The sequence below is a fragment of the Cibotium barometz genome, chromosome 11 (assembly GCF_041138505.1).
Source record: "Cibotium barometz isolate CiBa-2024 chromosome 11, ASM4113850v1, whole genome shotgun sequence".
Classification (NCBI taxonomy): Eukaryota; Viridiplantae; Streptophyta; class Polypodiopsida; order Cyatheales; family Cibotiaceae; genus Cibotium; species Cibotium barometz.
This window is the reverse complement of record NC_141056.1, coordinates 3,692,494-3,719,767: the sequence shown is the minus strand read 5'-3', so window position 1 is coordinate 3,719,767 and position 27,274 is coordinate 3,692,494.

The following is a 27,274-nucleotide window of genomic DNA, read 5'->3' as shown; positions in this document are numbered from 1 at the left end:
GATTTATCTCCTCTTACTCGTACTCTGACTTTTCTCTCTTTCGAAGGTCTACGAAGGTCTATGGTGAAATAGCCTTCTCTTGTTGCAGGGCTACGGCATACTATTCTTTCTTTAAAAGATTAGCTATGGAGTTTTGGTCTCTTCCTCCGAAAGACCATAGCAATCTAACCTTCTCTTCTAAGAGATTAGATAAGAATGAAAGAATATATACATCTCAAGCTCTAGGATTGCCTTGAGGCTACTTGATGCCTTCTTACAGTTTTCCCTGTGTAGAGACCCTGACAGAGTCAGCAAATTGTTTCAGCTATAAATCTCTCATAAAAACTCAGAATATGGTTATATAGTCAATCAAAAGAACCGGAAGGCATCCGGTCTACAAGCCTGTGTAGGTAGAATAGGCAGAAACATTTGTATATAGTCAAAAACATGCTATCTTTAGAAACGCGTTACTTTTTCACATTTTTAGTATGCATGGACTCTAAATATATAAAAGTATTCAAATGCGACCTCGTATCATCTAAATTCGAATTTCTTTTTTTGGAGATACTTATCTCTTAATAGAACGATTCTTGTGTTCTTATTTCGTTTAGGATTTTTGGAGCTAAAACTTTTATTCGAACACTTTCCTAATGTTTCTAGCCTTATTGTCTCACTCTTCTCTAAGTACACTCTCTTTCCTTCTTGAAATCTATATTAAAAGAGACACATATATGGCTTGGAAGGAGGGACCTTACAATCTCCCCCACTTAAAAGATTCGAGATGTCCCCAATGCTCATCTCGCGAGCTCGGGTAGTATCTAAGTAAATCCTCCTATCTCTTCCAAAGTGGTGTCCCCACTAGGTAGAAAATTTTCTTTTATCTTAACAATGTTCTTAAAAAGTTCCTTATTTCATGTGTTTGGCTTGTCTTGTTGTGCCCCCAAAAAGTCTTTATTTTTTTAAAGTTGTTTGGCCTTATTATCCTAAGTTCATACATCCATATACTTCTCATATGATATGAACCTTTAAAAAAAATCATAATCCTTCCTTACGAATTCCTTATTCTATATCCCAATGTAATATAGTACCTAACAAATTGTCATAAAAAAACATAAGGAAATCAATCTTTACGCAGTCTAACCTATGATAGCAATTGCATAATCTTAGTATCCTCTTCTAGAATACCTCTATTCATCATGTACATTACTTCACATGAATCTTGCACCAATCCTCTTCTATTTACTTATAGAAATACTTGTTGAATTCGATTATCTTTAACCCTGCTATCCTTATTTCTTGACCTAATTTTGTTCTAGCTCATGATTCCTTGTAGCCAAGGGTGGGCTTGATGTTCCTCTTGAATTAGGGGACCTCTTCTTGATTAACATGGAAGGATTCATGTTTTTCTTGACTCTTTCTATATATAAAAAATTTATCATAGTCTCTCGCTATAATTATGGCTTCTGAAATAGATGGTTTTGCGTTCTTGACGAAGTTATTCAATGGTAGATTAAGCTTCCAAATGAATCGATGGAGAGGGGTTACCTCATCCATCTCTGGAGCTAATCGTAGAAGTTTAGCAAGATTCTGGTGGCATTCTTCTATGGTCTTCCCTTCTTGGGTTAGCTCAAAAAATTCATTCATTTTATCCTCTCGAAATCGTGGAGTACATAACCTTTCACGAAGGTGTACGTTCATGGCATCCCATAACTTTTGAGTGGTTAGATTGACAATAGTGCTTCCAACTAATTCAACATTTCTTATGATTTTTAGACGAGCAAGGGTGAACTTGCTTCTTTCATTGTCCATGAAAAATTCAAAACTATCAAATACTTATCATAGCACCACATATGAAGGCACTCAGGATTAATACATCTGAGATCTTTATTTTTTGAGAATTACACCGGAGCCTTGGGATTGACACATCCAAACATTATCTGGATTAACACGTGTGTCTGAGATGGTTGGTTTTCTAAATTAACACGTCTGAGATGGTTAGTTTTCTGAAAATTACACATCTAGTATCTTGGGATTTACACATCTAAGAGCATGATCATCCAAAGTTAGACCCCATGTTTGTCTATTGAGATGGATTCAAGATCTTGGATGATAGTTCTAGTATAACGCATCCACTGATGGCATTCACATGTCAACTCAAACCTTAATGGAGTTATAATCTTAATAATTTATAATATGCAAATTAATGAGATATATCCTAAAAATTTCTCTAAACAAAGTTTGGGTCCATCCTTCTAGTCATTCAATATCTCACTAGTTTCTTAATTTGATCACCTTATGTTTTTCCTCAAAAGGTTCTCAAATTTATTGTACAAATATCTTCCGTGTCCCCCAAGATACAAGCACAATTTCATAGGATGATTGTCTCAACATGTGAGGATATTCAAATCACTTCTATGGCCACTAGATATGATTGATTAGTCCTCATATGATAAACAATCACTTGTTTTAATCCCTTGACAGTTAACCTTTGAAAAACAAAACCTAGGAACTAAGATTGGCTCTGATACCATTTGTAAGGTTCCCCCCTTCCCAAAATAGGGGAAACACTTAAGATAGTCTACTAAGTCTTAGCTTGGAGAAAATTTCCTACTCGTCGACACCTTGACCATGTAAAGATTCAAGGATACGATTTCTAGGTAAGACCTAGTTCTATCCCTCAGGGGGAGCGTGGTCTTCTAAAAGTCAAATTACCCATAGGGTAATTGATCACAGTTTGAGCAACTACTAATCTTGACTCCTAGAGACAATGCTTTTTTCCTTATCCATATGCAAGGCAGAGCCCCGCTGGCCTTGTCTACTAGAATAGAGTTGCTCAAGAACCTATTTATCTAGCGTAGGACTTTCACTTATTCTGTTGGAAATCTACCCGACTAATCGGGTCCACCCATCCATAGGATGGTGCCATGTCAGGGCATTCCACCCTCTCACTTTTCACCCTACTCACGCGTCAATATGTTTTCCAATTAATCCTACCACACTGTTTCACATAAATAAACATGTTTCCTAATTAAGGCCCTTTTCTAAAACAGCCTTTTTCCATAGTACAATAATGCTAAAGATAAGATTTATAAAAAAAGTTTATACATGAATCAATTCCATACAAGCCAAACCAGCTCTCTTATTCTTTTCCTTTATATTGCCGATGATCTAGAATTTGGCCTTCCAGCCTCTACATGCTGGGCAAAACCCTACGGGAACATACACCTTGTCATCCGCCCACTAGGAGGAGGACTCAAGCTGGCTTGTCGCCCTATCAAGCTCCGTCACTCGATCCTCCCGCCCCTCAGAGGGATGTCTAAGCACTAAGTTGGGCTAATTCACTACACTAGCCTGGGCCCTCAAAACTAGGCAGTATCATAATTTCTCGCCTCAATCGGCAAGCCTCATTTTCACAATGGTATGAGGGATACCATGGGTGGACTCTAGGCCTTACTAACGTCTCTACGGTCCGGCTACACAAAGACAAGAACTGGGCAGTGTTCTGGCATGGAGAAGTTGTACATGTACCTTAATTTAACCAAGATAACAATGCATTTACTCAACTAACCCATAGGACTAGAATCCATGTTACCTTCTTAAGAAAACAATCATTTTCACAAAGATTTTAGCATTTCAACTTGAGATTGTGTGATAAGACATTCTTTATTAAGGCATATGTTGTTGTTTTAAACGAATACAAAATTTAACTAGTAAATCAATCAAATAGATCACTATTAATAATTAATAGAGAAGCCAGGACCATACCTCAACACCTAAGAATAATATATAATTGAAAAACAATATATATATATATCTTATAGAAATTTATCGTTTATGGTTATCTTTGCTCGTTAATAAGAGTTTCAGAACTTGATATATGAGAATAGAGAGTCTTCTAATACCTTCTCTTACGATTGAAATCATCCGATCATCCCCAAGATTTATGTCCTCTTACTCGTACTTTGACTTTTCTCTCTTTTGAAGATCTATGGCAAAATAGCCTTCTCTTGTTGCGGGGCTATGGCATACTATTCTTTCTTTAAAAGAAAAGCTATGGAGTTTTGGTCTCTTCCTCCAAAAGACCATAGCAATCTAACCTTCCCTTCTAAGAGATTCCAAAAGACCATAGAAATCTAACCTTCCCTTCTAAGAGATTAGATAAGAATGAAGGGATATATACATCTCAAGCTCTAGGATTACCTTGACGCTACTTGATGCCTTTTTACAGTTTTCCCTGTGTAGAGATCCTTACAGAATTAGCAAATTGTTTCGGTTATAACTCTCTGATGAAAACTCAGAATATGTTCATATAACCAATCAAAAGAATCGGAAGGCATTTGGCCTACAAGCCTTGCATAGGTAGAATAGGCAAAAACATTTATATATAGCCGCAAACACACTATCTTTAGAAACGCGTTACTTTTTTACATTTTTAGTATGCATGTGTAAGATCCCTGTTCCCACCGAGCAACGGATTCGGGGTACTGGCAGCGGAAGTAGCGCTTCTCGCGTGGGACAGGGGTCCCACACTCGGGGCCTCGCCCGCGGATATCCGGATAAGAGACTAATCCGTCGGTTGTTCCAAAACCGAACCCGGAAAAACTTCCTTTACCGGAAAGCACGGGCGATTCCACCAGGATAACTTTTACTCTAACGTAGTCAAGATCATTTCTGATCGAGATGGTCCGATTACATCTATAAGATACTTAGTCAATTCAAGGAAGAAACTTGCACTTGGATCATTGGGATCAACGCTTTTTTCCCCATTCAAGAGGCACAGCCGTTGATTCCTATCCATAGAACAGTTACTGTCCGGGATTTATTATTTTTTTTTTTCCTATCGTAAAAACAAAAGTTTGAGTCTCGGTTTACGGATCCATCAGTCCAGCCTAACCCCATCCAATCCCATGGGTTAGCCAACCGCCCAACCACTGTAGTGATGGGATCCAATTAAAAAATTTGGTTAGGTTTTGTCCCGGGTACCAAGGAAAAGAGTTCCAAGGCCCCCTAGCCGGATGTTCATGCAAAATAAAACTAGTCACACCACTCACACACCCAATATGAAATTGCCTTTTTTCCAACCAGATTCAACCAGTTTAAAATAATCCTTTAATAAAACCATAGTATCATTGATCACCATCTTCCAATTTATCCCATTGATTCTTAACTTTCCATCATTCCTTCATTGGAGTATATATGGCATCATTGGCAACTAGAACGCTCAGGGGCCGTTTCGATAGTTCCTAGCCTTTAATACTTTCCATCATTCCTTCATCAGAGTATATATGGCATCATTGGCAACTAGAACGCTCAGGGGCCGTTTCGATAGTTCCTAGCCTTTAATACTTGGCAATATAATCACTTATCAAGATGGACTCTCGTTGAAGATCAGCAAGATCAACCAACAGATCCATATAAGGGGCCATGGACTCATCCATTGAAGACCAGCAAGGTCAATCAACCAGATCCATGCCCGATTCAGAAAACAACTCCAACTCTGTTCCAATATCTTCCTCGACGCACGCGTGGGTATCCTAGGCAACCCAGAGCCCGAGCACCGTATGGTCAGCACCCTCTAGGATCCTTCGCAGGTAACCTAGCGCTTCACGCATAGGCCGCTTCCTTGGCCCCTCATCCACCGTACCGGAAGCTCACCATTTTAATCGCACCGAGGCTGGTCAAGACCTCGGCCGACCTTGCTACGCGAGACGTCCTTCATTGACTCCCCGTCAGCAGTTGCAACTTTACCATCACGACTTTAATCACAAGAAGGTCAAAATGCTCCCCCCAGCATTCTTGACATAAAACAATCATTTACAAACAGCATTTACAAACAGTTTACAATACAATTTCTATTTTAACTTTCATTTTTCCACATTATCCCTCCTCAATCTACATTACTTATTCCATATTCCATTTATATGTATACTCATCCCATCACATCATTTCTATCTCATCACTTCAGATTCCCTCACATCGCATATCGTATATTCACATCCATACATCCACATCTATATGCGTACATTCACATCTACATGCATACATCTACATCTCTATGCATACATCCACATCCACATTCACATTCACCTCCATACATCTACATCTACATGTATACATCCACATCTCCATTCACATCTACATCTATACATCTACATCTACATGCATCCATCCACCTCCACATCCACATCTACATCTATACATCTACATCTACATGCATACATCCATATCTCCATTCCCATCTACATCTATACATCTACATCTACATGCATCCATCTACCTCCACATCCACATCTACATCTATACATCTACATCTACATGTATACATCCACTTCCATATCCACATCCGTATCTATACATCTACACCTACATGTATACATCCACATCCACATCTATACATCTACATCTACATGCATACATCCACATCTCCATTCACATCTACATCTATACATCTACATCTACATGCATCCATCCACCTCCATATCCACATCTACATCTATACATCTACATCTACATGCAAACATCCACATCCACATCTATACATCTACATCTACATGCATACATCCACATCTCCATTCACATCTATATCTATACATCTACATCTACATGCATCCATCCACCTCCACATCCACATCTACATCTATACATCTACATCTACATGCAAACATCCACATCTCCATGCATAATAAAATTCTTTTAATTAATCTAGGATGATAGTTCCTAGAATATGGTAGGAAGTCCTCTTTTTATGCTTTGAATGAATTTATTTTATGCGTAATTTCTATAAAAATTTTGCCATAGCTCCGCTACTATGACTGATAAATCTCAATTTTTTTCTAAGGGATAAAGCTTATCATTAAGGAAATAATTAGAATGGTCTCTAATTGGATCATCAATCCATAATGGTCTCTAATTGGGTCATTAAGAAAACAATTAGAATGGTCTCTAATTGGATCATCAATCCATAATGGTCTCTAATTGGATCATTAAGAAAACAATTAGAATGGTCTCTAATTGGGTCATCAATCCCTAATGGTCTCTAATTGGATCATCAATCCATAATGGATTGAATCATCAATGTGCATAAACTAAAAGCATAGCAAAAAGCCATTAATTTGGCCTCAAGCATAGCTTAATCTTGGATTAAGGAAAGGCTTTATGAAAAGCTTCATTTGGATTGAGAATGGGTCATGAGTATGACCATTTCTTGAATGAGAGAGAGAAATTACATAAAAACCATTAGAAATTAAACATAAATGGAAGTTAACTTCAATAGCAATTAAAAAACCATACCAATTAAGCTTCTCAAGCTTGAGAGGGGTTGAGAAGAGAGAATCATTGAGTAATTATAGAAAAGATCAAAAATTCAATGTACTTACCTTATAATTTGCTTGATTCTTTATTCACGGTAGAGGCCCCCAACCAATCAATTGGTTTAGTATGTTGATGGAGCCACCAATGGAGATTGAAGAAAGAGAGAAGTATCAAAAACTAGTGAATTATTAAAGAATTCACAGTTCTTGGCTTAGGTAGAGTAGAGTAACAAGGCATAAGACACTATCTACTTTGGCTTAGGTGGAGTAGAGTAACAAAGCATAAGAGACTATGTTATTTTCAACAAGGGGAGGCTTCTATTTATAGGAAAATTTGAGCTCCTAACCAAACAAACTGATTCTAGAATTTTCCAAGTCAGTTTGGTCACTTTTTGACCATTTTTAGGTCAGTTAAGTTAACTTTTGGAACTAGACTTGAATTAGGAGAGAGGAGAGATAAAATATCTCAATTTTTATGAGTTTAAAACTCATTCAAGCATGTGAAATATGCACCTCCTTTAAAGAATTCCCCTTCCTTACATATGTGTCAAAATTGTATTGCTCATAGTTTTTTTACTAATAAACCTTGTACATTTTCAACTCTTCATCTTATGTGAAATATGCACCTCCTTTAAAGAACTCCTCTTCCTTACATATGTGTCATAGTTTTTTTACTAATAAGCCTTGTACATTTTCAACTCTTCATCTTATGTGAAATATGCACCTCCTTTAAAGAACTCCCCTTCCTTACATATGTGTTTATTTACTAATAAACCTTGTACATTTTCAACTCTTCATCTTATGTGAAATATGCACCTCCTTTAAAGAACTCCTCTTCCTTACATATGAGTTTATTTACTAATAAACCTTGTACATTTTCAACTCTTCATCTTATGTGAGCATTTACTCATTTTTGGTATCTTCTTTTACAATTTGGATTTATCTCCTCCCTACACATGGATTGATGCTATTGGCCCATAGAAACCTTAATTGGACCATAGTCTAAAGATTTCTGAAAATCTAGGCCCTTAGACTAAGGTTCTTTATACCTATTTCCAATTAATTCCAATTGCACATTGGAAATTTCTTTTTGAATTTCTGTTTCAGGGGAACTTATTTTAATAAGATGAGTTATTTTTCTATCCAAAAATATTCATAATCTGAATATTCTCTCTCTAGAATATTTTCTCTCTCTAGGTTAAAACAGTTAGAAACAAGGTCTCTTATATTTTAGAAAAGGAATTGATTTTACAGGAGAATATACTAGACATCAAAAAGGGGTTGGGGGAGGAATCTTACATTCTACCCCACTTAAAAAACGCGAGATGTCCTCATCTCGCAACTTGGAATAATTTCGCAAGATGCACGAATATGAGACTTAGAGAAAAATTTTAATCACGATTAACCACCAAGAAGAGTCTTAAAGAGAACAAGATTCAAAATAAGAACAAGATTTAAACTTTATTCATTCACGGGACTTATACAGTAAAGATAGAAGAACTCTTTACACTTCCATAAGCCCGTCCATCATATGGTCACAAAAGCAGTCCTCACAAGCTGCACAAGTATAGGGTAACTCATCTATGGGAATGATTCTGCTGGTTATTGCCGCACCTATCTCAGTGGTATGAGGTGATCTAACAAAAGGACCTCTGAGAGGCAAGCCAAAAACGGGGTAAAGGCATATTTTCTCATGAGGAAGAAAACATGCCAGTAAGAAGACCCGCTCAGAAAACCCAAGATGCCTTGATCTCATGACACAGTAGTATCGGGGACCTAGACCCAAAGCTTCAATAACCATGGCCAAGCGGACATTGTTACGAAAGTGCTGCTGACCCCAGGGTGTTATCCTAGTTATGTTTTGATAGGTCCGCCATTTGGTCTGCGCTACAGAAGTTCCTAGGTGAGGAAAAAGTGAGCGCTCATACTGTTCTATAAAGTCTTTCTTCACAGACTCTCTTGCGTCTTGAAGGTGAGAAATCATCAGGGATAAAACTAATTCCTGTTGCCAAGCCATGAAGGAGATTAAGAAAGAAAGGAGATTGATGGGAGTAAGATTACTGTGAGCGACAAGTAAAAGTTACGACTTATATAAAGGAAGGAGCTAGCGTAACCTAGAAGCCAACGGTAACTTGCCACTGAAGTTTTACCGTCTTTTCATGATTTGGGTTTGGCACATTTTTCTATAGAAGGTATTAAGAATTTTGAGATGAGGAGATAAAAGAAACTTGTAGGCTAAGTCACCTACTTTCATTGAATTCAGATATAAGGATCACAATATCTGGGGGATAACTTCTTATACTCCCCAAGAGATAAAGAACTTCTTTTGGGCCATACTCGAATGAAAACCAAAACCTTGGTATCCAAAACACCGATTCTCACTTCTAAACTCATTGTTCTAAATCCTTAAAATAGGCGTGACTCCTGAGAAGTATTTTAGGAAAAGGGTATTCCTTTTTTAAACAGAAACTTTCTTTTATTTTAGAGAGGGAATAATTATAAGATCCGAAAGGGAGATTCTTACTCCTATATACCTCGAAGGCTGGGGAGGAATCTTACATCCTACCCCACTTAAAAAGTGCGAGATGTCCTCATCTCGCAAGGTAGAGGACAGCTCTTATTCTTAAGATCCAATTTTTATTCTGGGGTTGCTTATATTCTGGTCAACCCAACAGAACACTGGGATAAATATCCCTTATATAGAACTCATCATTAAATAACAATTCATTCAGATTATATCATTCATATCTTTAACATGATAATGGTCCATTAGACCGAAAAGTTTCCTTCGGAACATTCCTCCACGGAAATTTCAGTGAAGCAAGTTCTCAATTTGACATCCCTTAACTTGATCTACCGGTCAAGTATTAACAGTAGCAATCTGACAGCACAACCCACTAATCTCATAGTGATTTGCTGAATTCGTTATCATCATTCTAGTTATGAATATCATCACAAGGACTCGTCCCATTCCCCCTCATTGTGGTTTCATTATATTTCAACTAATTTTTTAAAAATCAACATTTTTCAATCAGCATTTTCAATCAGCATTTTCAATCAGAATCCAAATCAATTCATCAATTCTCAAACAGAATTAAAAATCATATCAATCACATTCGAAATCATCATCTAGATAGCATTAACGCTTATAATTTCAAGTCTTAGATTTACTCGTATATACTATCAGTAAAGAGCTGCAGTATACTCTCGGTATATACGGGTAGTCACGGCCCTTGGAACTATAAGGTAAATACTATCATGTCTAGGCCTCAAGCAAGTCAGGGATTCTATATAATTGCGGCACTTCCATCTGAAGACCCAATTACCAAAATTATGAATCTTCGTTTGAATATCAAATTGTATGAATTATCACACAATTATAACCTTTTTGTGTTTCTTGATAAATTTTTGACATATTTGTCTTCTCAGTTGATCTTTATTAACCTGGCTCTGATACCAACTGTAAGATCCCTGTTCCCACCGAGCAACGGATTCGGGGTACTGGCAGCGGAAGTAGCGCTTCTCGCGTGGGACAGGGGTCCCACACTCGGGGCCTCGCCCGCGGATATCCGGAAAAGAGACTAATCCGTCGGTTGTTCCAAAACCGAACCCGGAAAAACTTCCTTTACCGGAAAGCACGGGCGATTCCACCAGGATAACTTTTACTCTAACGTAGTCAAGATCATTTCTGATCGAGATGGTCCGATTACATCTATAAGATACTTAGTCAATTCAAGGAAGAAACTTGCACTTGGATCATTGGGATCAACGCTTTTTTCCCCATTCAAGAGGCACAGCCGTTGATTCCTATCCATAGAACAGTTACTGTCCGGGATTTATTATTTTTTTTTTTCCTATCGTAAAAACAAAAGTTTGAGTCTCGGTTTACGGATCCATCAGTCCAGCCTAACCCCATCCAATCCCATGGGTTAGCCAACCGCCCAACCACTGTAGTGATGGGATCCAATTAAAAAATTTGGTTAGGTTTTGTCCCGGGTACCAAGGAAAAGAGTTCCAAGGCCCCCTAGCCGGATGTTCATGCAAAATAAAACTAGTCACACCACTCACACACCCAATATGAAATTGCCTTTTTTCCAACCAGATTCAACCAGTTTAAAACAATCCTTTAATAAAACCATAGTATCATTGATCACCATCTTCCAATTTATCCCATTGATTCTTAACTTTCCATCATTCCTTCATTGGAGTATATATGGCATCATTGGCAACTAGAACGCTCAGGGGCCGTTTCGATAGTTCCTAGCCTTTAATACTTTCCATCATTCCTTCATCAGAGTATATATGGCATCATTGGCAACTAGAACGCTCAGGGGCCGTTTCGATAGTTCCTAGCCTTTAATACTTGGCAATATAATCACTTATCAAGATGGACTCTCGTTGAAGATCAGCAAGATCAACCAACAGATCCATATAAGGGGCCATGGACTCATCCATTGAAGACCAGCAAGGTCAATCAACCAGATCCATGCCCGATTCAGAAAACAACTCCAACTCTGTTCCAATATCTTCCTCGACGCACGCGTGGGTATCCTAGGCAACCCAGAGCCCGAGCACCGTATGGTCAGCACCCTCTAGGATCCTTCGCAGGTAACCTAGCGCTTCACGCATAGGCCGCTTCCTTGGCCCCTCATCCACCGTACCGGAAGCTCACCATTTTAATCGCACCGAGGCTGGTCAAGACCTCGGCCGACCTTGCTACGCGAGACGTCCTTCATTGACTCCCCGTCAGCAGTTGCAACTTTACCATCACGACTTTAATCACAAGAAGGTCAAAATGCTCCCCCCAGCATTCTTGACATAAAACAATCATTTACAAACAGCATTTACAAACAGTTTACAATACAATTTCTATTTTAACTTTCATTTTTCCACATTATCCCTCCTCAATCTACATTACTTATTCCATATTCCATTTATATGTATACTCATCCCATCACATCATTTCTATCTCATCACTTCAGATTCCCTCACATCGCATATCGTATATTCACATCCATACATCCACATCTATATGCGTACATTCACATCTACATGCATACATCTACATCTCTATGCATACATCCACATCCACATTCACATTCACCTCCATACATCTACATCTACATGTATACATCCACATCTCCATTCACATCTACATCTATACATCTACATCTACATGCATCCATCCACCTCCACATCCACATCTACATCTATACATCTACATCTACATGCATACATCCATATCTCCATTCCCATCTACATCTATACATCTACATCTACATGCATCCATCTACCTCCACATCCACATCTACATCTATACATCTACATCTACATGTATACATCCACTTCCATATCCACATCCGTATCTATACATCTACACCTACATGTATACATCCACATCCACATCTATACATCTACATCTACATGCATACATCCACATCTCCATTCACATCTACATCTATACATCTACATCTACATGCATCCATCCACCTCCATATCCACATCTACATCTATACATCTACATCTACATGCAAACATCCACATCCACATCTATACATCTACATCTACATGCATACATCCACATCTCCATTCACATCTATATCTATACATCTACATCTACATGCATCCATCCACCTCCACATCCACATCTACATCTATACATCTACATCTACATGCAAACATCCACATCTCCATGCATAATAAAATTCTTTTAATTAATCTAGGATGATAGTTCCTAGAATATGGTAGGAAGTCCTCTTTTTATGCTTTGAATGAATTTATTTTATGCGTAATTTCTATAAAAATTTTGCCATAGCTCCGCTACTATGACTGATAAATCTCAATTTTTTTCTAAGGGATAAAGCTTATCATTAAGGAAATAATTAGAATGGTCTCTAATTGGATCATCAATCCATAATGGTCTCTAATTGGGTCATTAAGAAAACAATTAGAATGGTCTCTAATTGGATCATCAATCCATAATGGTCTCTAATTGGATCATTAAGAAAACAATTAGAATGGTCTCTAATTGGGTCATCAATCCCTAATGGTCTCTAATTGGATCATCAATCCATAATGGATTGAATCATCAATGTGCATAAACTAAAAGCATAGCAAAAAGCCATTAATTTGGCCTCAAGCATAGCTTAATCTTGGATTAAGGAAAGGCTTTATGAAAAGCTTCATTTGGATTGAGAATGGGTCATGAGTATGACCATTTCTTGAATGAGAGAGAGAAATTACATAAAAACCATTAGAAATTAAACATAAATGGAAGTTAACTTCAATAGCAATTAAAAAACCATACCAATTAAGCTTCTCAAGCTTGAGAGGGGTTGAGAAGAGAGAATCATTGAGTAATTATAGAAAAGATCAAAAATTCAATGTACTTACCTTATAATTTGCTTGATTCTTTATTCACGGTAGAGGCCCCCAACCAATCAATTGGTTTAGTATGTTGATGGAGCCACCAATGGAGATTGAAGAAAGAGAGAAGTATCAAAAACTAGTGAATTATTAAAGAATTCACAGTTCTTGGCTTAGGTAGAGTAGAGTAACAAGGCATAAGACACTATCTACTTTGGCTTAGGTGGAGTAGAGTAACAAAGCATAAGAGACTATGTTATTTTCAACAAGGGGAGGCTTCTATTTATAGGAAAATTTGAGCTCCTAACCAAACAAACTGATTCTAGAATTTTCCAAGTCAGTTTGGTCACTTTTTGACCATTTTTAGGTCAGTTAAGTTAACTTTTGGAACTAGACTTGAATTAGGAGAGAGGAGAGATAAAATATCTCAATTTTTATGAGTTTAAAACTCATTCAAGCATGTGAAATATGCACCTCCTTTAAAGAATTCCCCTTCCTTACATATGTGTCAAAATTGTATTGCTCATAGTTTTTTTACTAATAAACCTTGTACATTTTCAACTCTTCATCTTATGTGAAATATGCACCTCCTTTAAAGAACTCCTCTTCCTTACATATGTGTCATAGTTTTTTTACTAATAAGCCTTGTACATTTTCAACTCTTCATCTTATGTGAAATATGCACCTCCTTTAAAGAACTCCCCTTCCTTACATATGTGTTTATTTACTAATAAACCTTGTACATTTTCAACTCTTCATCTTATGTGAAATATGCACCTCCTTTAAAGAACTCCTCTTCCTTACATATGAGTTTATTTACTAATAAACCTTGTACATTTTCAACTCTTCATCTTATGTGAGCATTTACTCATTTTTGGTATCTTCTTTTACAATTTGGATTTATCTCCTCCCTACACATGGATTGATGCTATTGGCCCATAGAAACCTTAATTGGACCATAGTCTAAAGATTTCTGAAAATCTAGGCCCTTAGACTAAGGTTCTTTATACCTATTTCCAATTAATTCCAATTGCACATTGGAAATTTCTTTTTGAATTTCTGTTTCAGGGGAACTTATTTTAATAAGATGAGTTATTTTTCTATCCAAAAATATTCATAATCTGAATATTCTCTCTCTAGAATATTTTCTCTCTCTAGGTTAAAACAGTTAGAAACAAGGTCTCTTATATTTTAGAAAAGGAATTGATTTTACAGGAGAATATACTAGACATCAAAAAGGGGTTGGGGGAGGAATCTTACAGCATGGACTCTAAATATATAAAAGTACTCTAAATGTGATGTCATATCATCTAAATTCAAATTTCTATTTTTGGAAATACTTATCTCTTAATAGAACTATTCTTGTCTTCTTATTTCTTTTAGGATTTTTGTAGCTAATACTTTTATTCTAACAATTTCCTTTAATGTTTCTAGCCTTATTGTCTCACTCTTCTCTAAGTACACTCTCTTTCCTTCTTGAAATCTATATTAAAAGAGACACATATATGGCTTCCAGGAAGGAGGGACCTTACAATCTCCCCCACTTAAAAGATTCGAGATATCCTCATCTCACAATTTGGGTTAGTATCTAAGTAAATCCTCCTGTCTCTTCCAAAGTGTTGTCCCCACTAGGTAGAAATCTTCTTTTACCTAAACATCGTTCCTAAAAAGTTCCTTATTTCATATGTTTGGCTCGTTTTGTTGTGTCCCCAAAAGGTCTTTATTATTTTAAAGTTAATTGGCCTTATTATCCTAAGTTCATGCATCCATATACTTCTCATATGATATGAACCTTTAGAAAAAATCATAATCCTTCCTTACAAATTCCTTATTCTATATCCCCACATGTAATATGATACCTAGCAAATTGTCATGAAAAAACGTAAGGAAATCAATCCTTTACGCAATCTAACCTATGATAGCAATTGCATAATCTAAGTACCATCTTCTAGAATACTTCTATTCATCATGTACATTAGTTTACATGAATCTTGCACCAATCCCCTTCTATTTACTCATAAAAATATTTGTTGAATTCGATTATCTTTAACACTAGTTTGGTACCAAAACAGGACACTTGAGTGTCCTTTTTTGGGGGTTGTGAAAAAAAAAATCAAACTCCTAATGTAGGCTTTAAAAACCAAAATGCTTCATTGGGCATGTAGAACATAACCCTATGCTTATGTAAAAATGCTAAACATATAAAATGCCTTTTTATTTGGAAGTCCATAAGCAACAAAGTAGCATATGTCTTGAAAATGAACATTTTTCAGGATTTTTCTAAATATGCAAGCATCATTCTCTCAAAAAAATCCAATGATATCAATAGCATTTTTCCCAAGATATTTTGATAGCATACATCACGCCAAGGAGGTAGAAGTTCACCAAAAAAATCATTTTCCTTTCCTAGAATTTTTTCCAAAAAAGTTGCATAAAATCAGCAAAAGTAACGCGTATTATCAAAACTCAATCACGCCACTAAAAAATAATGTAGCCCTATCAATGAGAATGTTGATTATTGGATTTCATGCTTGAGATGAGATAAATAAGCCATAATTTGATGTGTATGACACTAACTTAGCCTCCACTTAAGTAGGTTCTTATCACCTAGTTCTAAAAAAACTGTAAAAAATAAAAATACAAAATTTGATCATCTTTTATCAAAAACTAATCATAACTATGCTTGCACAAGTAGTCTACACCTATAGTTATAACAAATAATGCACTTACACAGCTTTCCCCTTTGATGAAAATCAAAATTAGGCTCATAATTAGACATTTTATGTATTAAAAATAGGTTGCGCAAAAGGCCATGTATAAGAAGAGGCCCCATGTATAAGAAGAGGCCCAAAAAGTGGCTCTAAAGTTTTGGAAAATTCAAAACAAAGTAGTATTTACCCTATATAACATGGGTGCACCTCAAGTTTTACATTATTAGCTTGCATATGGAAGGAGAAAAATTCATGCTCCACCTGTATAAAAAACATCATTTCAATATTAGCGAGTCAAAAATTTATCCAATAATTATCGTTTGATAATTCCAGGATTTAGTTTACATCATGGGCTTTCCATCAAGCCAGTTTCATGATCAAACTATGTCCCTTCTAAAAGTTATGTCTAAATTACTACTATTTTGAAAACAGCAAAAATCATGCGTTTTATCAGCATGTGTCTAAGAAAATTAAAATATTACCTTGCAAAAGCTAAGAAAAGTGCAATTTAAAAAATCTCAAGGATTTTTTAGGTCTTGAGGAACATTTGTGGATGTTAAGCATTTCAAAACTCTTAATAGATTGCCCACAAAAATTCAAGAAAAATGCTAACTTTTCAGGACACTTTAGTGTCCAGTTACAGAACTAGTGTTAACCCTGCTATCCCTATTTCTTGACCTATTTTTGCTTTAGCTCATGATTCCTTGTAGCTAAGGGTGGGCTTGACGTTCCGCTTGAATTAGGAGACCTCTTCTTGATTAACATGGAAGGACTCGTGTCCTTCTCGACACTTTCTATATAAAAAAACTTTACCATAGTCTCTGGCTATAATTATGGCTTCTGAAATAGAGGACGGTTTTGCATTCTTGACGAGGTTATTCAATGGTATACCGATTAAGCTTCGAAATGAATCGATGGAGAAGAGTTACCTCATCCATCTCTGGAGCTAATCGCAGAAGTTTAACAAGATTTTGGTGGCATTCTTCCAGGATCTTCCCTTCTTGGGTTAGCTCCAAAAATTCATTCATTTTATCCTCTTCAAATCCTAGAGGACAAAACCTTTCACAAAGGTGTACTTTCATGGTATCCCATCCCTTTCATGGTATCCCATAACTGATTCTGATTTGAGTGGTAAGATTGACAACAGTGCTTCCAAAACTAATTTGGCATTTCTTATGATTTCTAGACGAGCAAGGGTGAACTTGCTTCTTTCATTGTATCCATGAAAAATTCAAAACTATCAAATACTAATCATAGCACCACATCTAAAGGCACTCATGATTAATACATCTGAGATCTTCATTTTTTGAGAATTACACATCTGGTGCCTTGGGATTGACACATCCAAAGATTATCCAGATTAACACATCTAAGATGATTAGTTTTCTAAAAATTACACATCTAGTATCTTGGGATTAACACATCTAAGAGCATGATCCTCTGGGAATTACACATCCGAAGTTAGACCCATGTTTGTCTAAGATGGGTTTAAGATCTTGGATGATATTCCTAGTATAAAGCATCCACCATATGCAAGGCACAATGCCACTAGCCTAGTCTCCTAGAATAGAGTTACTTGCGAGAACCTATTTATCTAGCATACGACTTTCACTTAATCTATTGGAACGTTACCCGACTAATTGAGTCCACCCATCCATAGGATAGTGCCGTGTCAGGGCATTCCACCCTCCCACTTTCCACCCTACTCACGAGAATTTATTTTCTGATTAATCCTACCACACTGTTTCACATAAATAAACATGTTCCTTAATTAAGGCCCTTTTCACAAGGTTTGTTAAAACAACCTTTTTTCAAAGTATAATAATGCCAAAGACAAGATTCATAAAAAGAGTTTATACATGAATCAATTCCATACAAGCCAAACCGGCTCTCTTATTCTTTTTCTTTATATTGCCGATGATCTAGAATTTGGCCTTCCAGCCTCTACATGCTGGGCAAAACCCTACGGGACCATACACTGTTAAAATATACAAGTGAATAGGGTGTGTGCAGGAACAAGCCCTTAGCTAGAGGCTGTAAAAGAGAATTTGTAAATGTAAGAGAACCTATGAAAAGGTGAGAAGAATCTACTGGGAGAGCATAAAGGGTAGCATGAGGAGATTTAGGAGGTGTGGAGATATTCTGGGAGAGGTGGGATCAAGCAAAAGAGGTGGAGTGAATCAAGGAGAAATCAGTGGGATTAGATGCTTGGATGTAAACTCTATAAATTGAGGCATTGGCCTAATGAGAACTTGCTGGTTTTTGATTATCCATGCTTACATTAGGCTATTAGTTAATTTATCACTAATCACATCTTAATTATCATCTAATCTCTTTATTAATGATGTTGATTCTAGCATTTGATCCACCATAGCTCATCACATTGCTGTAATTTTAACATGGTACCAAAGCTTAGCCTAGAATCCATCAATTTGTGAGCCCATTATCTTGCTAATCACTTGGCTAATCAGGATTAGTAGAAAATAAATATTTTCACCTCTTTTTTGACTAATCTCTGCACCCCCAGCTAGTGGAGGAGCTCCCTCTCCTTGTAGGCTCAACATTAGCTTCAAAGTATAATAATGCCAAAGACAAGATTCATAAAAAAAGTTTATACATGAATCAATTTCATACAAGCCAAACCAGCTCTCTTATTCTTTTCCTTTATACTGCCGATGATCTAGAATTTGGCCTTCCAGCGTCTACATGCTGGGCAAAACCCTACAGGACCATACTCCTTGTTGTCGCTGTGGCGAGGACTTAAGCCGACGACCTGTCGCCCTCTCAAGCTCCGTCGCTCAATCCTCCTGCCTCTCAGAGGGATGCCCACACACTAGCGTGGGCTGATTCACCGTACTAGCCTGGGCCCTCAGAACTAGGTATGTAGCATCACAATTACTCGCCTGAATCGGCAAACCTCATTCTCCCAATTGTATGAGGGATACCTTACTACTGTCTCCGTCATCCGGCTACACAAGCACAAGAACGGGGCAGTGTCAAGGCAGGGAGAATTTCTACATGTACCTTAATTTAACCAAGATAATAATCCATTTATTACTCAACTAAACCATAGGACTAGAATCCATGTTACCTTCTTAAGAAAACAATCCTTTTCACAAAGATTTTAGCATTTCAACTTGAGATTGCGTGATAAGACATTCTTTATTAAGGCATATGCTGTTGTTTAAAAGAATACAAACTTTAACTAGTAAATCAATCAAATAGATTACTATTAATAATTAATAGAGAAGCCAGGGCCATACCTCAACCCCTAAGAATGATATATAATTGAAAAACAATATATATATATACCATATAGAAATTTGTCGTTTGTGGTTGTCTTTGCTCGTTAATAAGAGTTTCAGAACTTGATATATGAGAATAGCGAGTCTTCTGATACCTTCTCTTACGATTGAAATCATCTGATCATCCACAAGATTTATCTCCTGTGAGTCATACTCTGACTTTTCTCTCTTTCGAAGGTCTATGGCAAAATAGCCTTCTCTTGTTTTGCAGGGCTACGGCATACTATTCTTTCTTTAAAAGAAAAGCTATGGAGTTTTGGTCTCTTCCTCCGAAAGACCATAGCAATCTAACCTTCTCTTCTAAGATATTAGATCCCTGTGTAGAGACCGTGTGACAGAATCAGCAAATTGTTTCGGCTATAAATCTCTCATAAAAACTCAGAATATGGTCATATAGTCACTCAAAAGAAGCGGAAGGCATCCGGTCTACAAGCATGCATAGGTGGAAAAGGCAAAAACATCTGTATATAGCCGAAAACGCGCTATCTTTAGAAATGCGTTACTTTTTCACATTTTTAGTATGCATGGACTCTAAATATATAAAAGTATTCTAAATGCGACCTCGTATCATCTAAATTCGAATTTCTAATTTTGGAGATACTTATCTCTTAATAGAAACTATTCTTGTATTTTTATTTCTTTTAGGATTTTTGGGGAGCTAATACTTTATTCTAACACTTTCCTAATGTTTCTAGCCTTATTGTCTCACTCTTCTCTAAGTACACTCTCTTTCCTTCTTGAAATCTATATTAAAAGAGACACATATATGGCTTGGAAGGAGGGACCTTACAATCTCCCCACTTAAAATATTCCAGATGTCCTCATCTCGCGAGCTGGGGTAGTATCTAAGTAAATCCTCTTGTCTCTTCCAAAGTGGTGTCCCCACTAGGTAGAAAATCTTCTTTTATCTAAACATTGTTCCTAAAAAGTTCCTTATTTTATGTGTTTGGCTCGTCTTGTTGTGCCCCCAAGTCTTCTTTATTATTTTAAAGTTAATTGGCCTTATTATCCTAAGTTCATGCATCCATATACTTCTCATATGATATGAACCTTTAAAAAAAAATCATAATCCTTCCTTACAAATTCCTTATTAGAATCTATATCCCCATGTAATATGGTACTTAACAAATTGTCAAAGAAAAATGTAAGGAAATCAATCCTTTATGCAATCTAACCTATGATAGCAATTGCATAATCTTAGTATCCTCTTCTAGAATACCTCTATTCATCATGTGCATTACTTCACGTGAATCTTGCACCAAGCCTTTTTTATTTACTCATAGAAATACTTGTTGAATTCGATTATCTGTAACCCTTCTATCCCTATTTCTTGACCTAATTTTGCTCTAGCTCATGATTCCTTGTAGCCAAGGTTGGGCTTGACATTCCTCTTGAATTAGGGGACCTCTTCTTGATTAACATGGAAGGATTCATGTCCTTCTCGACTCTTTCTATATATAAAAACTTTATCATAGTCTCTGGCTATATTTATGGCTTCTGAAATAGAGGATGGTTTTGCATTCTTGATGAAGTTATTCAATGGTTTTGCATTCTTGATGAAGTTATTCATTGATTTAATCCTCTCGAAATCCTGGAGGACAAAACCTTTCACGGTGTACTTTCATGGCATGCCATAACTGATTTTGATTTGAGTGGTTAGATTGACAACAGTGCCTCCAACTAATTCCGCATTTCTTATGATTTTTAGACGAGCAAGGGTGAACTTGCTTCTTTCATGAAAATTTCAAAACTATCAAATACTTATCATAGCACCACATCTGAAGGCACTCAGGAATAATACATCTGAGATCTTCATTTTTTGAGAATTACACATCCGGTGCCTTGGGATTGACACATCCAAATATTTTCTAGATTAACACGTCTGAGATGATTAGTTTTCTTAAAATTACACATCTAGTATCTTGGGATTAAGAGCATGATCCTCTGGGAATTACACATCCAAAGTTAGACCCATGTTTGTCTGAGATGGGTTCAAGATCTTGGATGATAGTCCTAGTATAACATATCCAATGGATGGCATTCACACGTAACTTAATGAAGTTATAATCTTAATAATTTATAATATGCAAATTAATGAGATATATCCTAAAAATTTCTCTAAACAAAGTCTCGGTCTATCCTTCTAGTCATTCAGTCTCTCACTAGTTTCTTAATTTGATCACCTTATGTTTTTCTTCAAAAGGTTTTCTCCCCGATTTTATTTCTCAAATTTATTGTACAAATATCTTGTGTGTGCACCCCCCTAAGATACAAGCACAATTTCATAGGATGAATGTCTCAACATGAAATTGTGCAAATCACTTCTATGGCCACTAGATATAATTGACCACACTGTTGTTTCACATAAATAAACATGTTCCTTAATTAAGGCCATTTTCACAAGGTTTTTTAAAACAACCTTTTTTCAAAGTATAGTAATGCCAGAGACAAGATTCATAAAAAAATTTTATGCATGAATCGATTCTCGATGATCTAGAATTCGGCCTTCTAGCCTCTACATGCTGGGCAAAACCCTACGGGACCATACTCCTCGTCGTCGGCCTGCTGGCAAGGACTTAAGCCGGCTTGTCACCCTCTCAGGCTCCGTCGCTCGATCCTCCCGCCTCTCTCACAAGGATGTCTACGAACTAGGGTGGGCTAATTCACCGCACTAGCCTGGGCCCTCATAACTAGGCAGCGTCACAATTACTCGCCTCAATCGGTCAACCTCATTCTCCCAATTGTATGAGGGATACCATGGGTGGACTCTGGGCCTTACTATCGTCTCCATTGTCCCGCTACATAAGCACAAGAATAAGGCAGTGTCAGGCAGGGAGAAGTTCTACATGTACCTTAATTTAACCAAGATAATAATCCATTTACTCAACTAAACCATAGGACTAGAATCCATGTTACCTTTTTAAGAAAACAATCCTTTTCACAAAGATTTTAGCATTTCAACTTGAGATTGCATGATAAGACATTCTTTATTAAGGCATATGCTGTTGTTTAAAAGAATACAAACTTTAACTAGTAAATCAATCAAAAAGATCCCTATTAACAATTCATAGAGAAGCTAGGGCCATACCTCAATCCCTAAGACATTCTTTATTAAGGCATACGTTGTTGTTTAAAAGAATACAACTTTAACTAGTAAATCAATCAAATAGATCACTATTAACAATTCATAGAGAAGTCAAGGGCATACCTCAATCCCTAAGAGTGATATATAATTGAAAAACAAAATATATATATATATACCTTATAGAAATTTATCGTTTATGGTAGTCTTTGCTTATTTATAAGAGTTTTAGAACTTGATATATGAGAATAGAGAGTCTTCTAATACCTTCTCTTATGATTGAAATCATCCGATCATCCCCAAGATTTATCTCCTCTTACTCGTACTCTGACTTTTCTTTCTTTCAAAAGTCTATGGCAAAATAGCCTTCTCTTGTTGCAGGGCTACGGTATACTATTCTTTCTTTAAAAGAAAAGCTATGGAGTTTCGGTCTCTTCCTCCGAAAGACCATAGCAATCTAACCTTCTCTTCTAAGAGATTAGATAAGAATGAAGGGATATATACATCTCAAGCTCTAGGATTACCTTGAGGCTACTTGATGCCTTCTTACAAATTTTCCCTATGTAGAGACCCTGACAGAATCAGCAAATTTTTTGGCTATAAATCTCTCATAAAAACTCAGAATATGGTCGTATAGTCAGTCAAAAGAACCGGAAGGCGTCCGGTATACAAGCCTTCGTAGGTAGAATAGGCAGAAACATCTGTATATAGCCGGACACGCCCTATCTTTAGAAACGCATTACTTTCTCACATTTTTAGTATGCATGCACTCTAAATATATAAAAGTATTCTAAATGCGACCTCGTATCATCTAAATTCGAATTTCTATTTTTATAGAACTATTCTTGTGTTCTTATTTCTTTTAGGATTTTGGGAGCTAATACTTTTATTCTAACACTTTCCTAATGTTTCTAGCATTATTGTCTCACTCTTCTCTAAGTACACTCTCTTTCCTTCTTGAAATCTATATTAAAAGAGGACACATATATGGCTTGGAAGGAGGGACCTTACAATCTCCTCCACTTAAAAGTATTGAGATGTCCTCATCTCGTGAGCTGGGGTAGTATCTAAGTAAATCCTCCCGTCTTTTCAAAAGTGGTGTCCCCCCACTAGGTAAAAAATCTTCTTTTATCTAAACATTTCTATATATAAAAACTTTATTATAGTCTCTGGCTATAATTATGACTTCTTAAATAGAGGATGGTTTTGCATTCTTGACAAAGTTATTCAAGGGTAGATTAAGCTTCCAAATGAATCGATGGAGAAGAGTTACCTCATCCATCTCTGGAGCTAATCGCAGAAGTTTAGCAAGATTTTGGTGGCATTCTTCCAGGGTCTTTCCTTCTTGGGTTAGAAAACAATCCTTTTCACAAAGATTTTAGCATTTCAACTTGAGATTGTGCGATAAGACATTATTTATTAAGGCATATGCTGTTGTTTAAAAGAATACAAACTTTAACTAGTAAATCAATCAAATAGATCACTATTAACAATTAAAAGAGAAGCGAGAACCATACCTCAACCCCTAAGAATGATATATAATTGAAAAGCAATATATATATATATATATATATACATATATATATATATATACATATATATATATATACATATATATATATATACATATATATATATATACATATATATATATACATATATATATATATATATATATATACCTTATAGAAATTTATCATTTATGGTTGTCTTTGCTCGTTAGTTAATAAGAGTTTCAGAACTTGATATATGAGAATAGAGAGTCTTCTAATACTTTCTCTTACGATTGAAATCATCCGATCATCCCCAAGATTTATCTCCTCTTATCGTACTTTGACTTTTCTCTCTTTCGAAGGTCTATGGCAAAATAGCCTTCTCTTGTTGTAGGGCTACAACATACTATTCTTTCGTTAAAAGAAAAGCCATGGAGTTTTGGTCTCTTCCTCCGAAAGACCATAGCAATAACAAGTTGGGGTAGTATCTAAGTAAATCCTCCTATCTCTTCCAAAGTGGTGTCCCCACTAGGTAGAAAATCTTCTTTTATCGAAACATTGTTACTAGAAAGTTCCTTATTTCATGTGTTTGGCTCGTCTTGTTGTGCCCCCAAAAGGTCTTTATTATTTTAAAGTTAATTGGCCTTATTATCCTAAGTTCATGCATCCATATACTTCTCATATGATATGAAGCTTTTTAAAAAAAATCATAATCCTTCCTTACGAATTCCTTATTATTCTATATCCCCATGTAATATAGTACTTAACAAATTGTCATGAAAAAACATAAGGAAATCAATCCTTTACGCAATCTAGCCTATGATCACAATTGCATAATCTTAGTATCCTCTTCTTGAATACCTCTATTCATCATGTACATTACTTCACATGAATCTTGCACCAATCCTCTTCTATTTACTCATAGAAATACTTGGTTGAATTCGATTATCTTTAACCCTGCTATCCCTATTTCTTGACCTTATTTTGCTCTAGCTCATGATTCCTTGTAGCCAAGGGTGGGCTTGACGTTCCTCTTGAATTAGGGGACCTCTTCTTGATTAACATGGAAGGATTCATGTCCTTCTCAACTCTTTCTATATATAAAAACTTTATCATAGTCTCTCGCTATAATTATGGCTTCTGAAATAGAGGATGGTTTTGCATTCTTGACGAAGTTATTCAATGGTAGATTAAGCTTCCAAATGAATCGATGGAGAAGAGTTACCTCATCCATCTCTGGAGCTAATCGCAGAAGTTTAGCAAGATTTTGGTGGCATTCTTCCAAGCTCTTTCTTTTTGGGTTAGCTCAAAAACTTATTGATTTTATCCTCTCGAAATCCTGGAGGACAAAACCTTTCACGAAGGTGTACTTTCATGGCATCCCATAACTGATTCTGATCTAAGTGGTTAGAATCTGATAATGTTGGGACTGTACCGACGGGTGATGGCTTTAACTATACAAGAGAGAGGTTCCGTAAGAGCAACGGGAAAGATTGCCCAAATACCAGTCAGTGACTCCTTTTTGGGTCATGTCGTAAACGCTTTGGCTCAACCTATTGATGGTAAGGGTCAAATCCCAGCTTTTGAGTTTAGATGAATCGAATCTCCCACTCCAAGGATTATTTCAAGACGTTCCGTGTACGAACCTTTACAAATGGGTCTTATTGCTATCGACTCGATGATCCCCATAGGTTGTGGTCAACGAGAATTGATAATTGGGGATAGACAGACCGGTAAAACAGCAGTAGCTACAGATACAATTTTGAATCAGGAAGGTCAAAATGTTATATGTGTCTACGTAGCTATCGGTCAAAAAGCTTCCTCCGTGGCTCAGGTAGTAAATACTTTTCAGGATCGTCGCGTTATGGAATACACCATTGTTGTATCAGAGACCACAAATTCTCCAGCCACTCTGTAATATCTCGCTCCCTATACAGGAGCAGCTCTAGCTGAATACTTCATGTATCACAAATAGCATACCTTGATTATTCATGATGATCCCTCTAAACAAGCCTAGGCTTATCGACAAATGTCTCTGTTACTTAGAAGACCACCTGGGCAAGAAGCATATCCGGGAGATGTTTTTCATTCACATTCTCGTCCTTTGGAAAGAGCGGTTAAATCAAGTCTCCAACTAGGTGAAGGTAGTATGACAGCTCTACCCATTGTTGAGACCCAGCGGGAGATGTCTCAGCCCACATTCCCACCAATGTTATTTCTATTACTGATGGATAAATATTTTTATCAGCAGATCTATTTAACGCTGGGATTTGACCAGCAATCAATGTGGGGATTCCTATATCTAGAGTAGGCTCTACAGCTCAAATCAAAGCTATGAAATAAGTGTCCGGTAAATCGAAATTGGAATTGGCCCAATTTGCAGAATTAGAGGCTTTCACGCAATTTGCCTCTGATCTCGATAAGGCTACTCAGAATCAGCTAGCAAGGGGTCAGCGGTTGTGTGAGTTGCTTAAATAGTCTCAAACAGCCCCATCATTGGTGGAAGAAGAAGTAGCTACTATTTAACGGATATTTGGATCTACTAGAAGTTGATCAAGTTAAACGATTCTTGGTTCAGTTGTGTGAGTATATAACAACCAATAAACCTCAATTTGGTGAAATTATTTGTTCTACCAAGGTATTTATGGAACAAGCAGAGATACTCTTAAAGGAAGCAATTAAAGAGTCAACATAACTCTTTTTACCACATGAAGATTGACAATAGTGCTTCCAACTAATTCGGCATTTCTTATGATTTTTAGACGAGCAAGGGTGAACTTGCTTCTTTCATGAAAAATTCAAAACTATCAAACACTTATCATAGCACCACATCTGAAGGCACTCAGAATTAATACATCTGAGATCTTCATTTTTTGAGAATTACACATCCGGTGCCTTGGGATTGACACATCCAAAGATTATCTGGATTAACACGTCTGAGTTGATTAGTTTTCTAAAAATTACACATCTAGTATCTTGGGATTAACACATCTAAGAGCATGATCCTCTGGGAATTACACATCCAAAG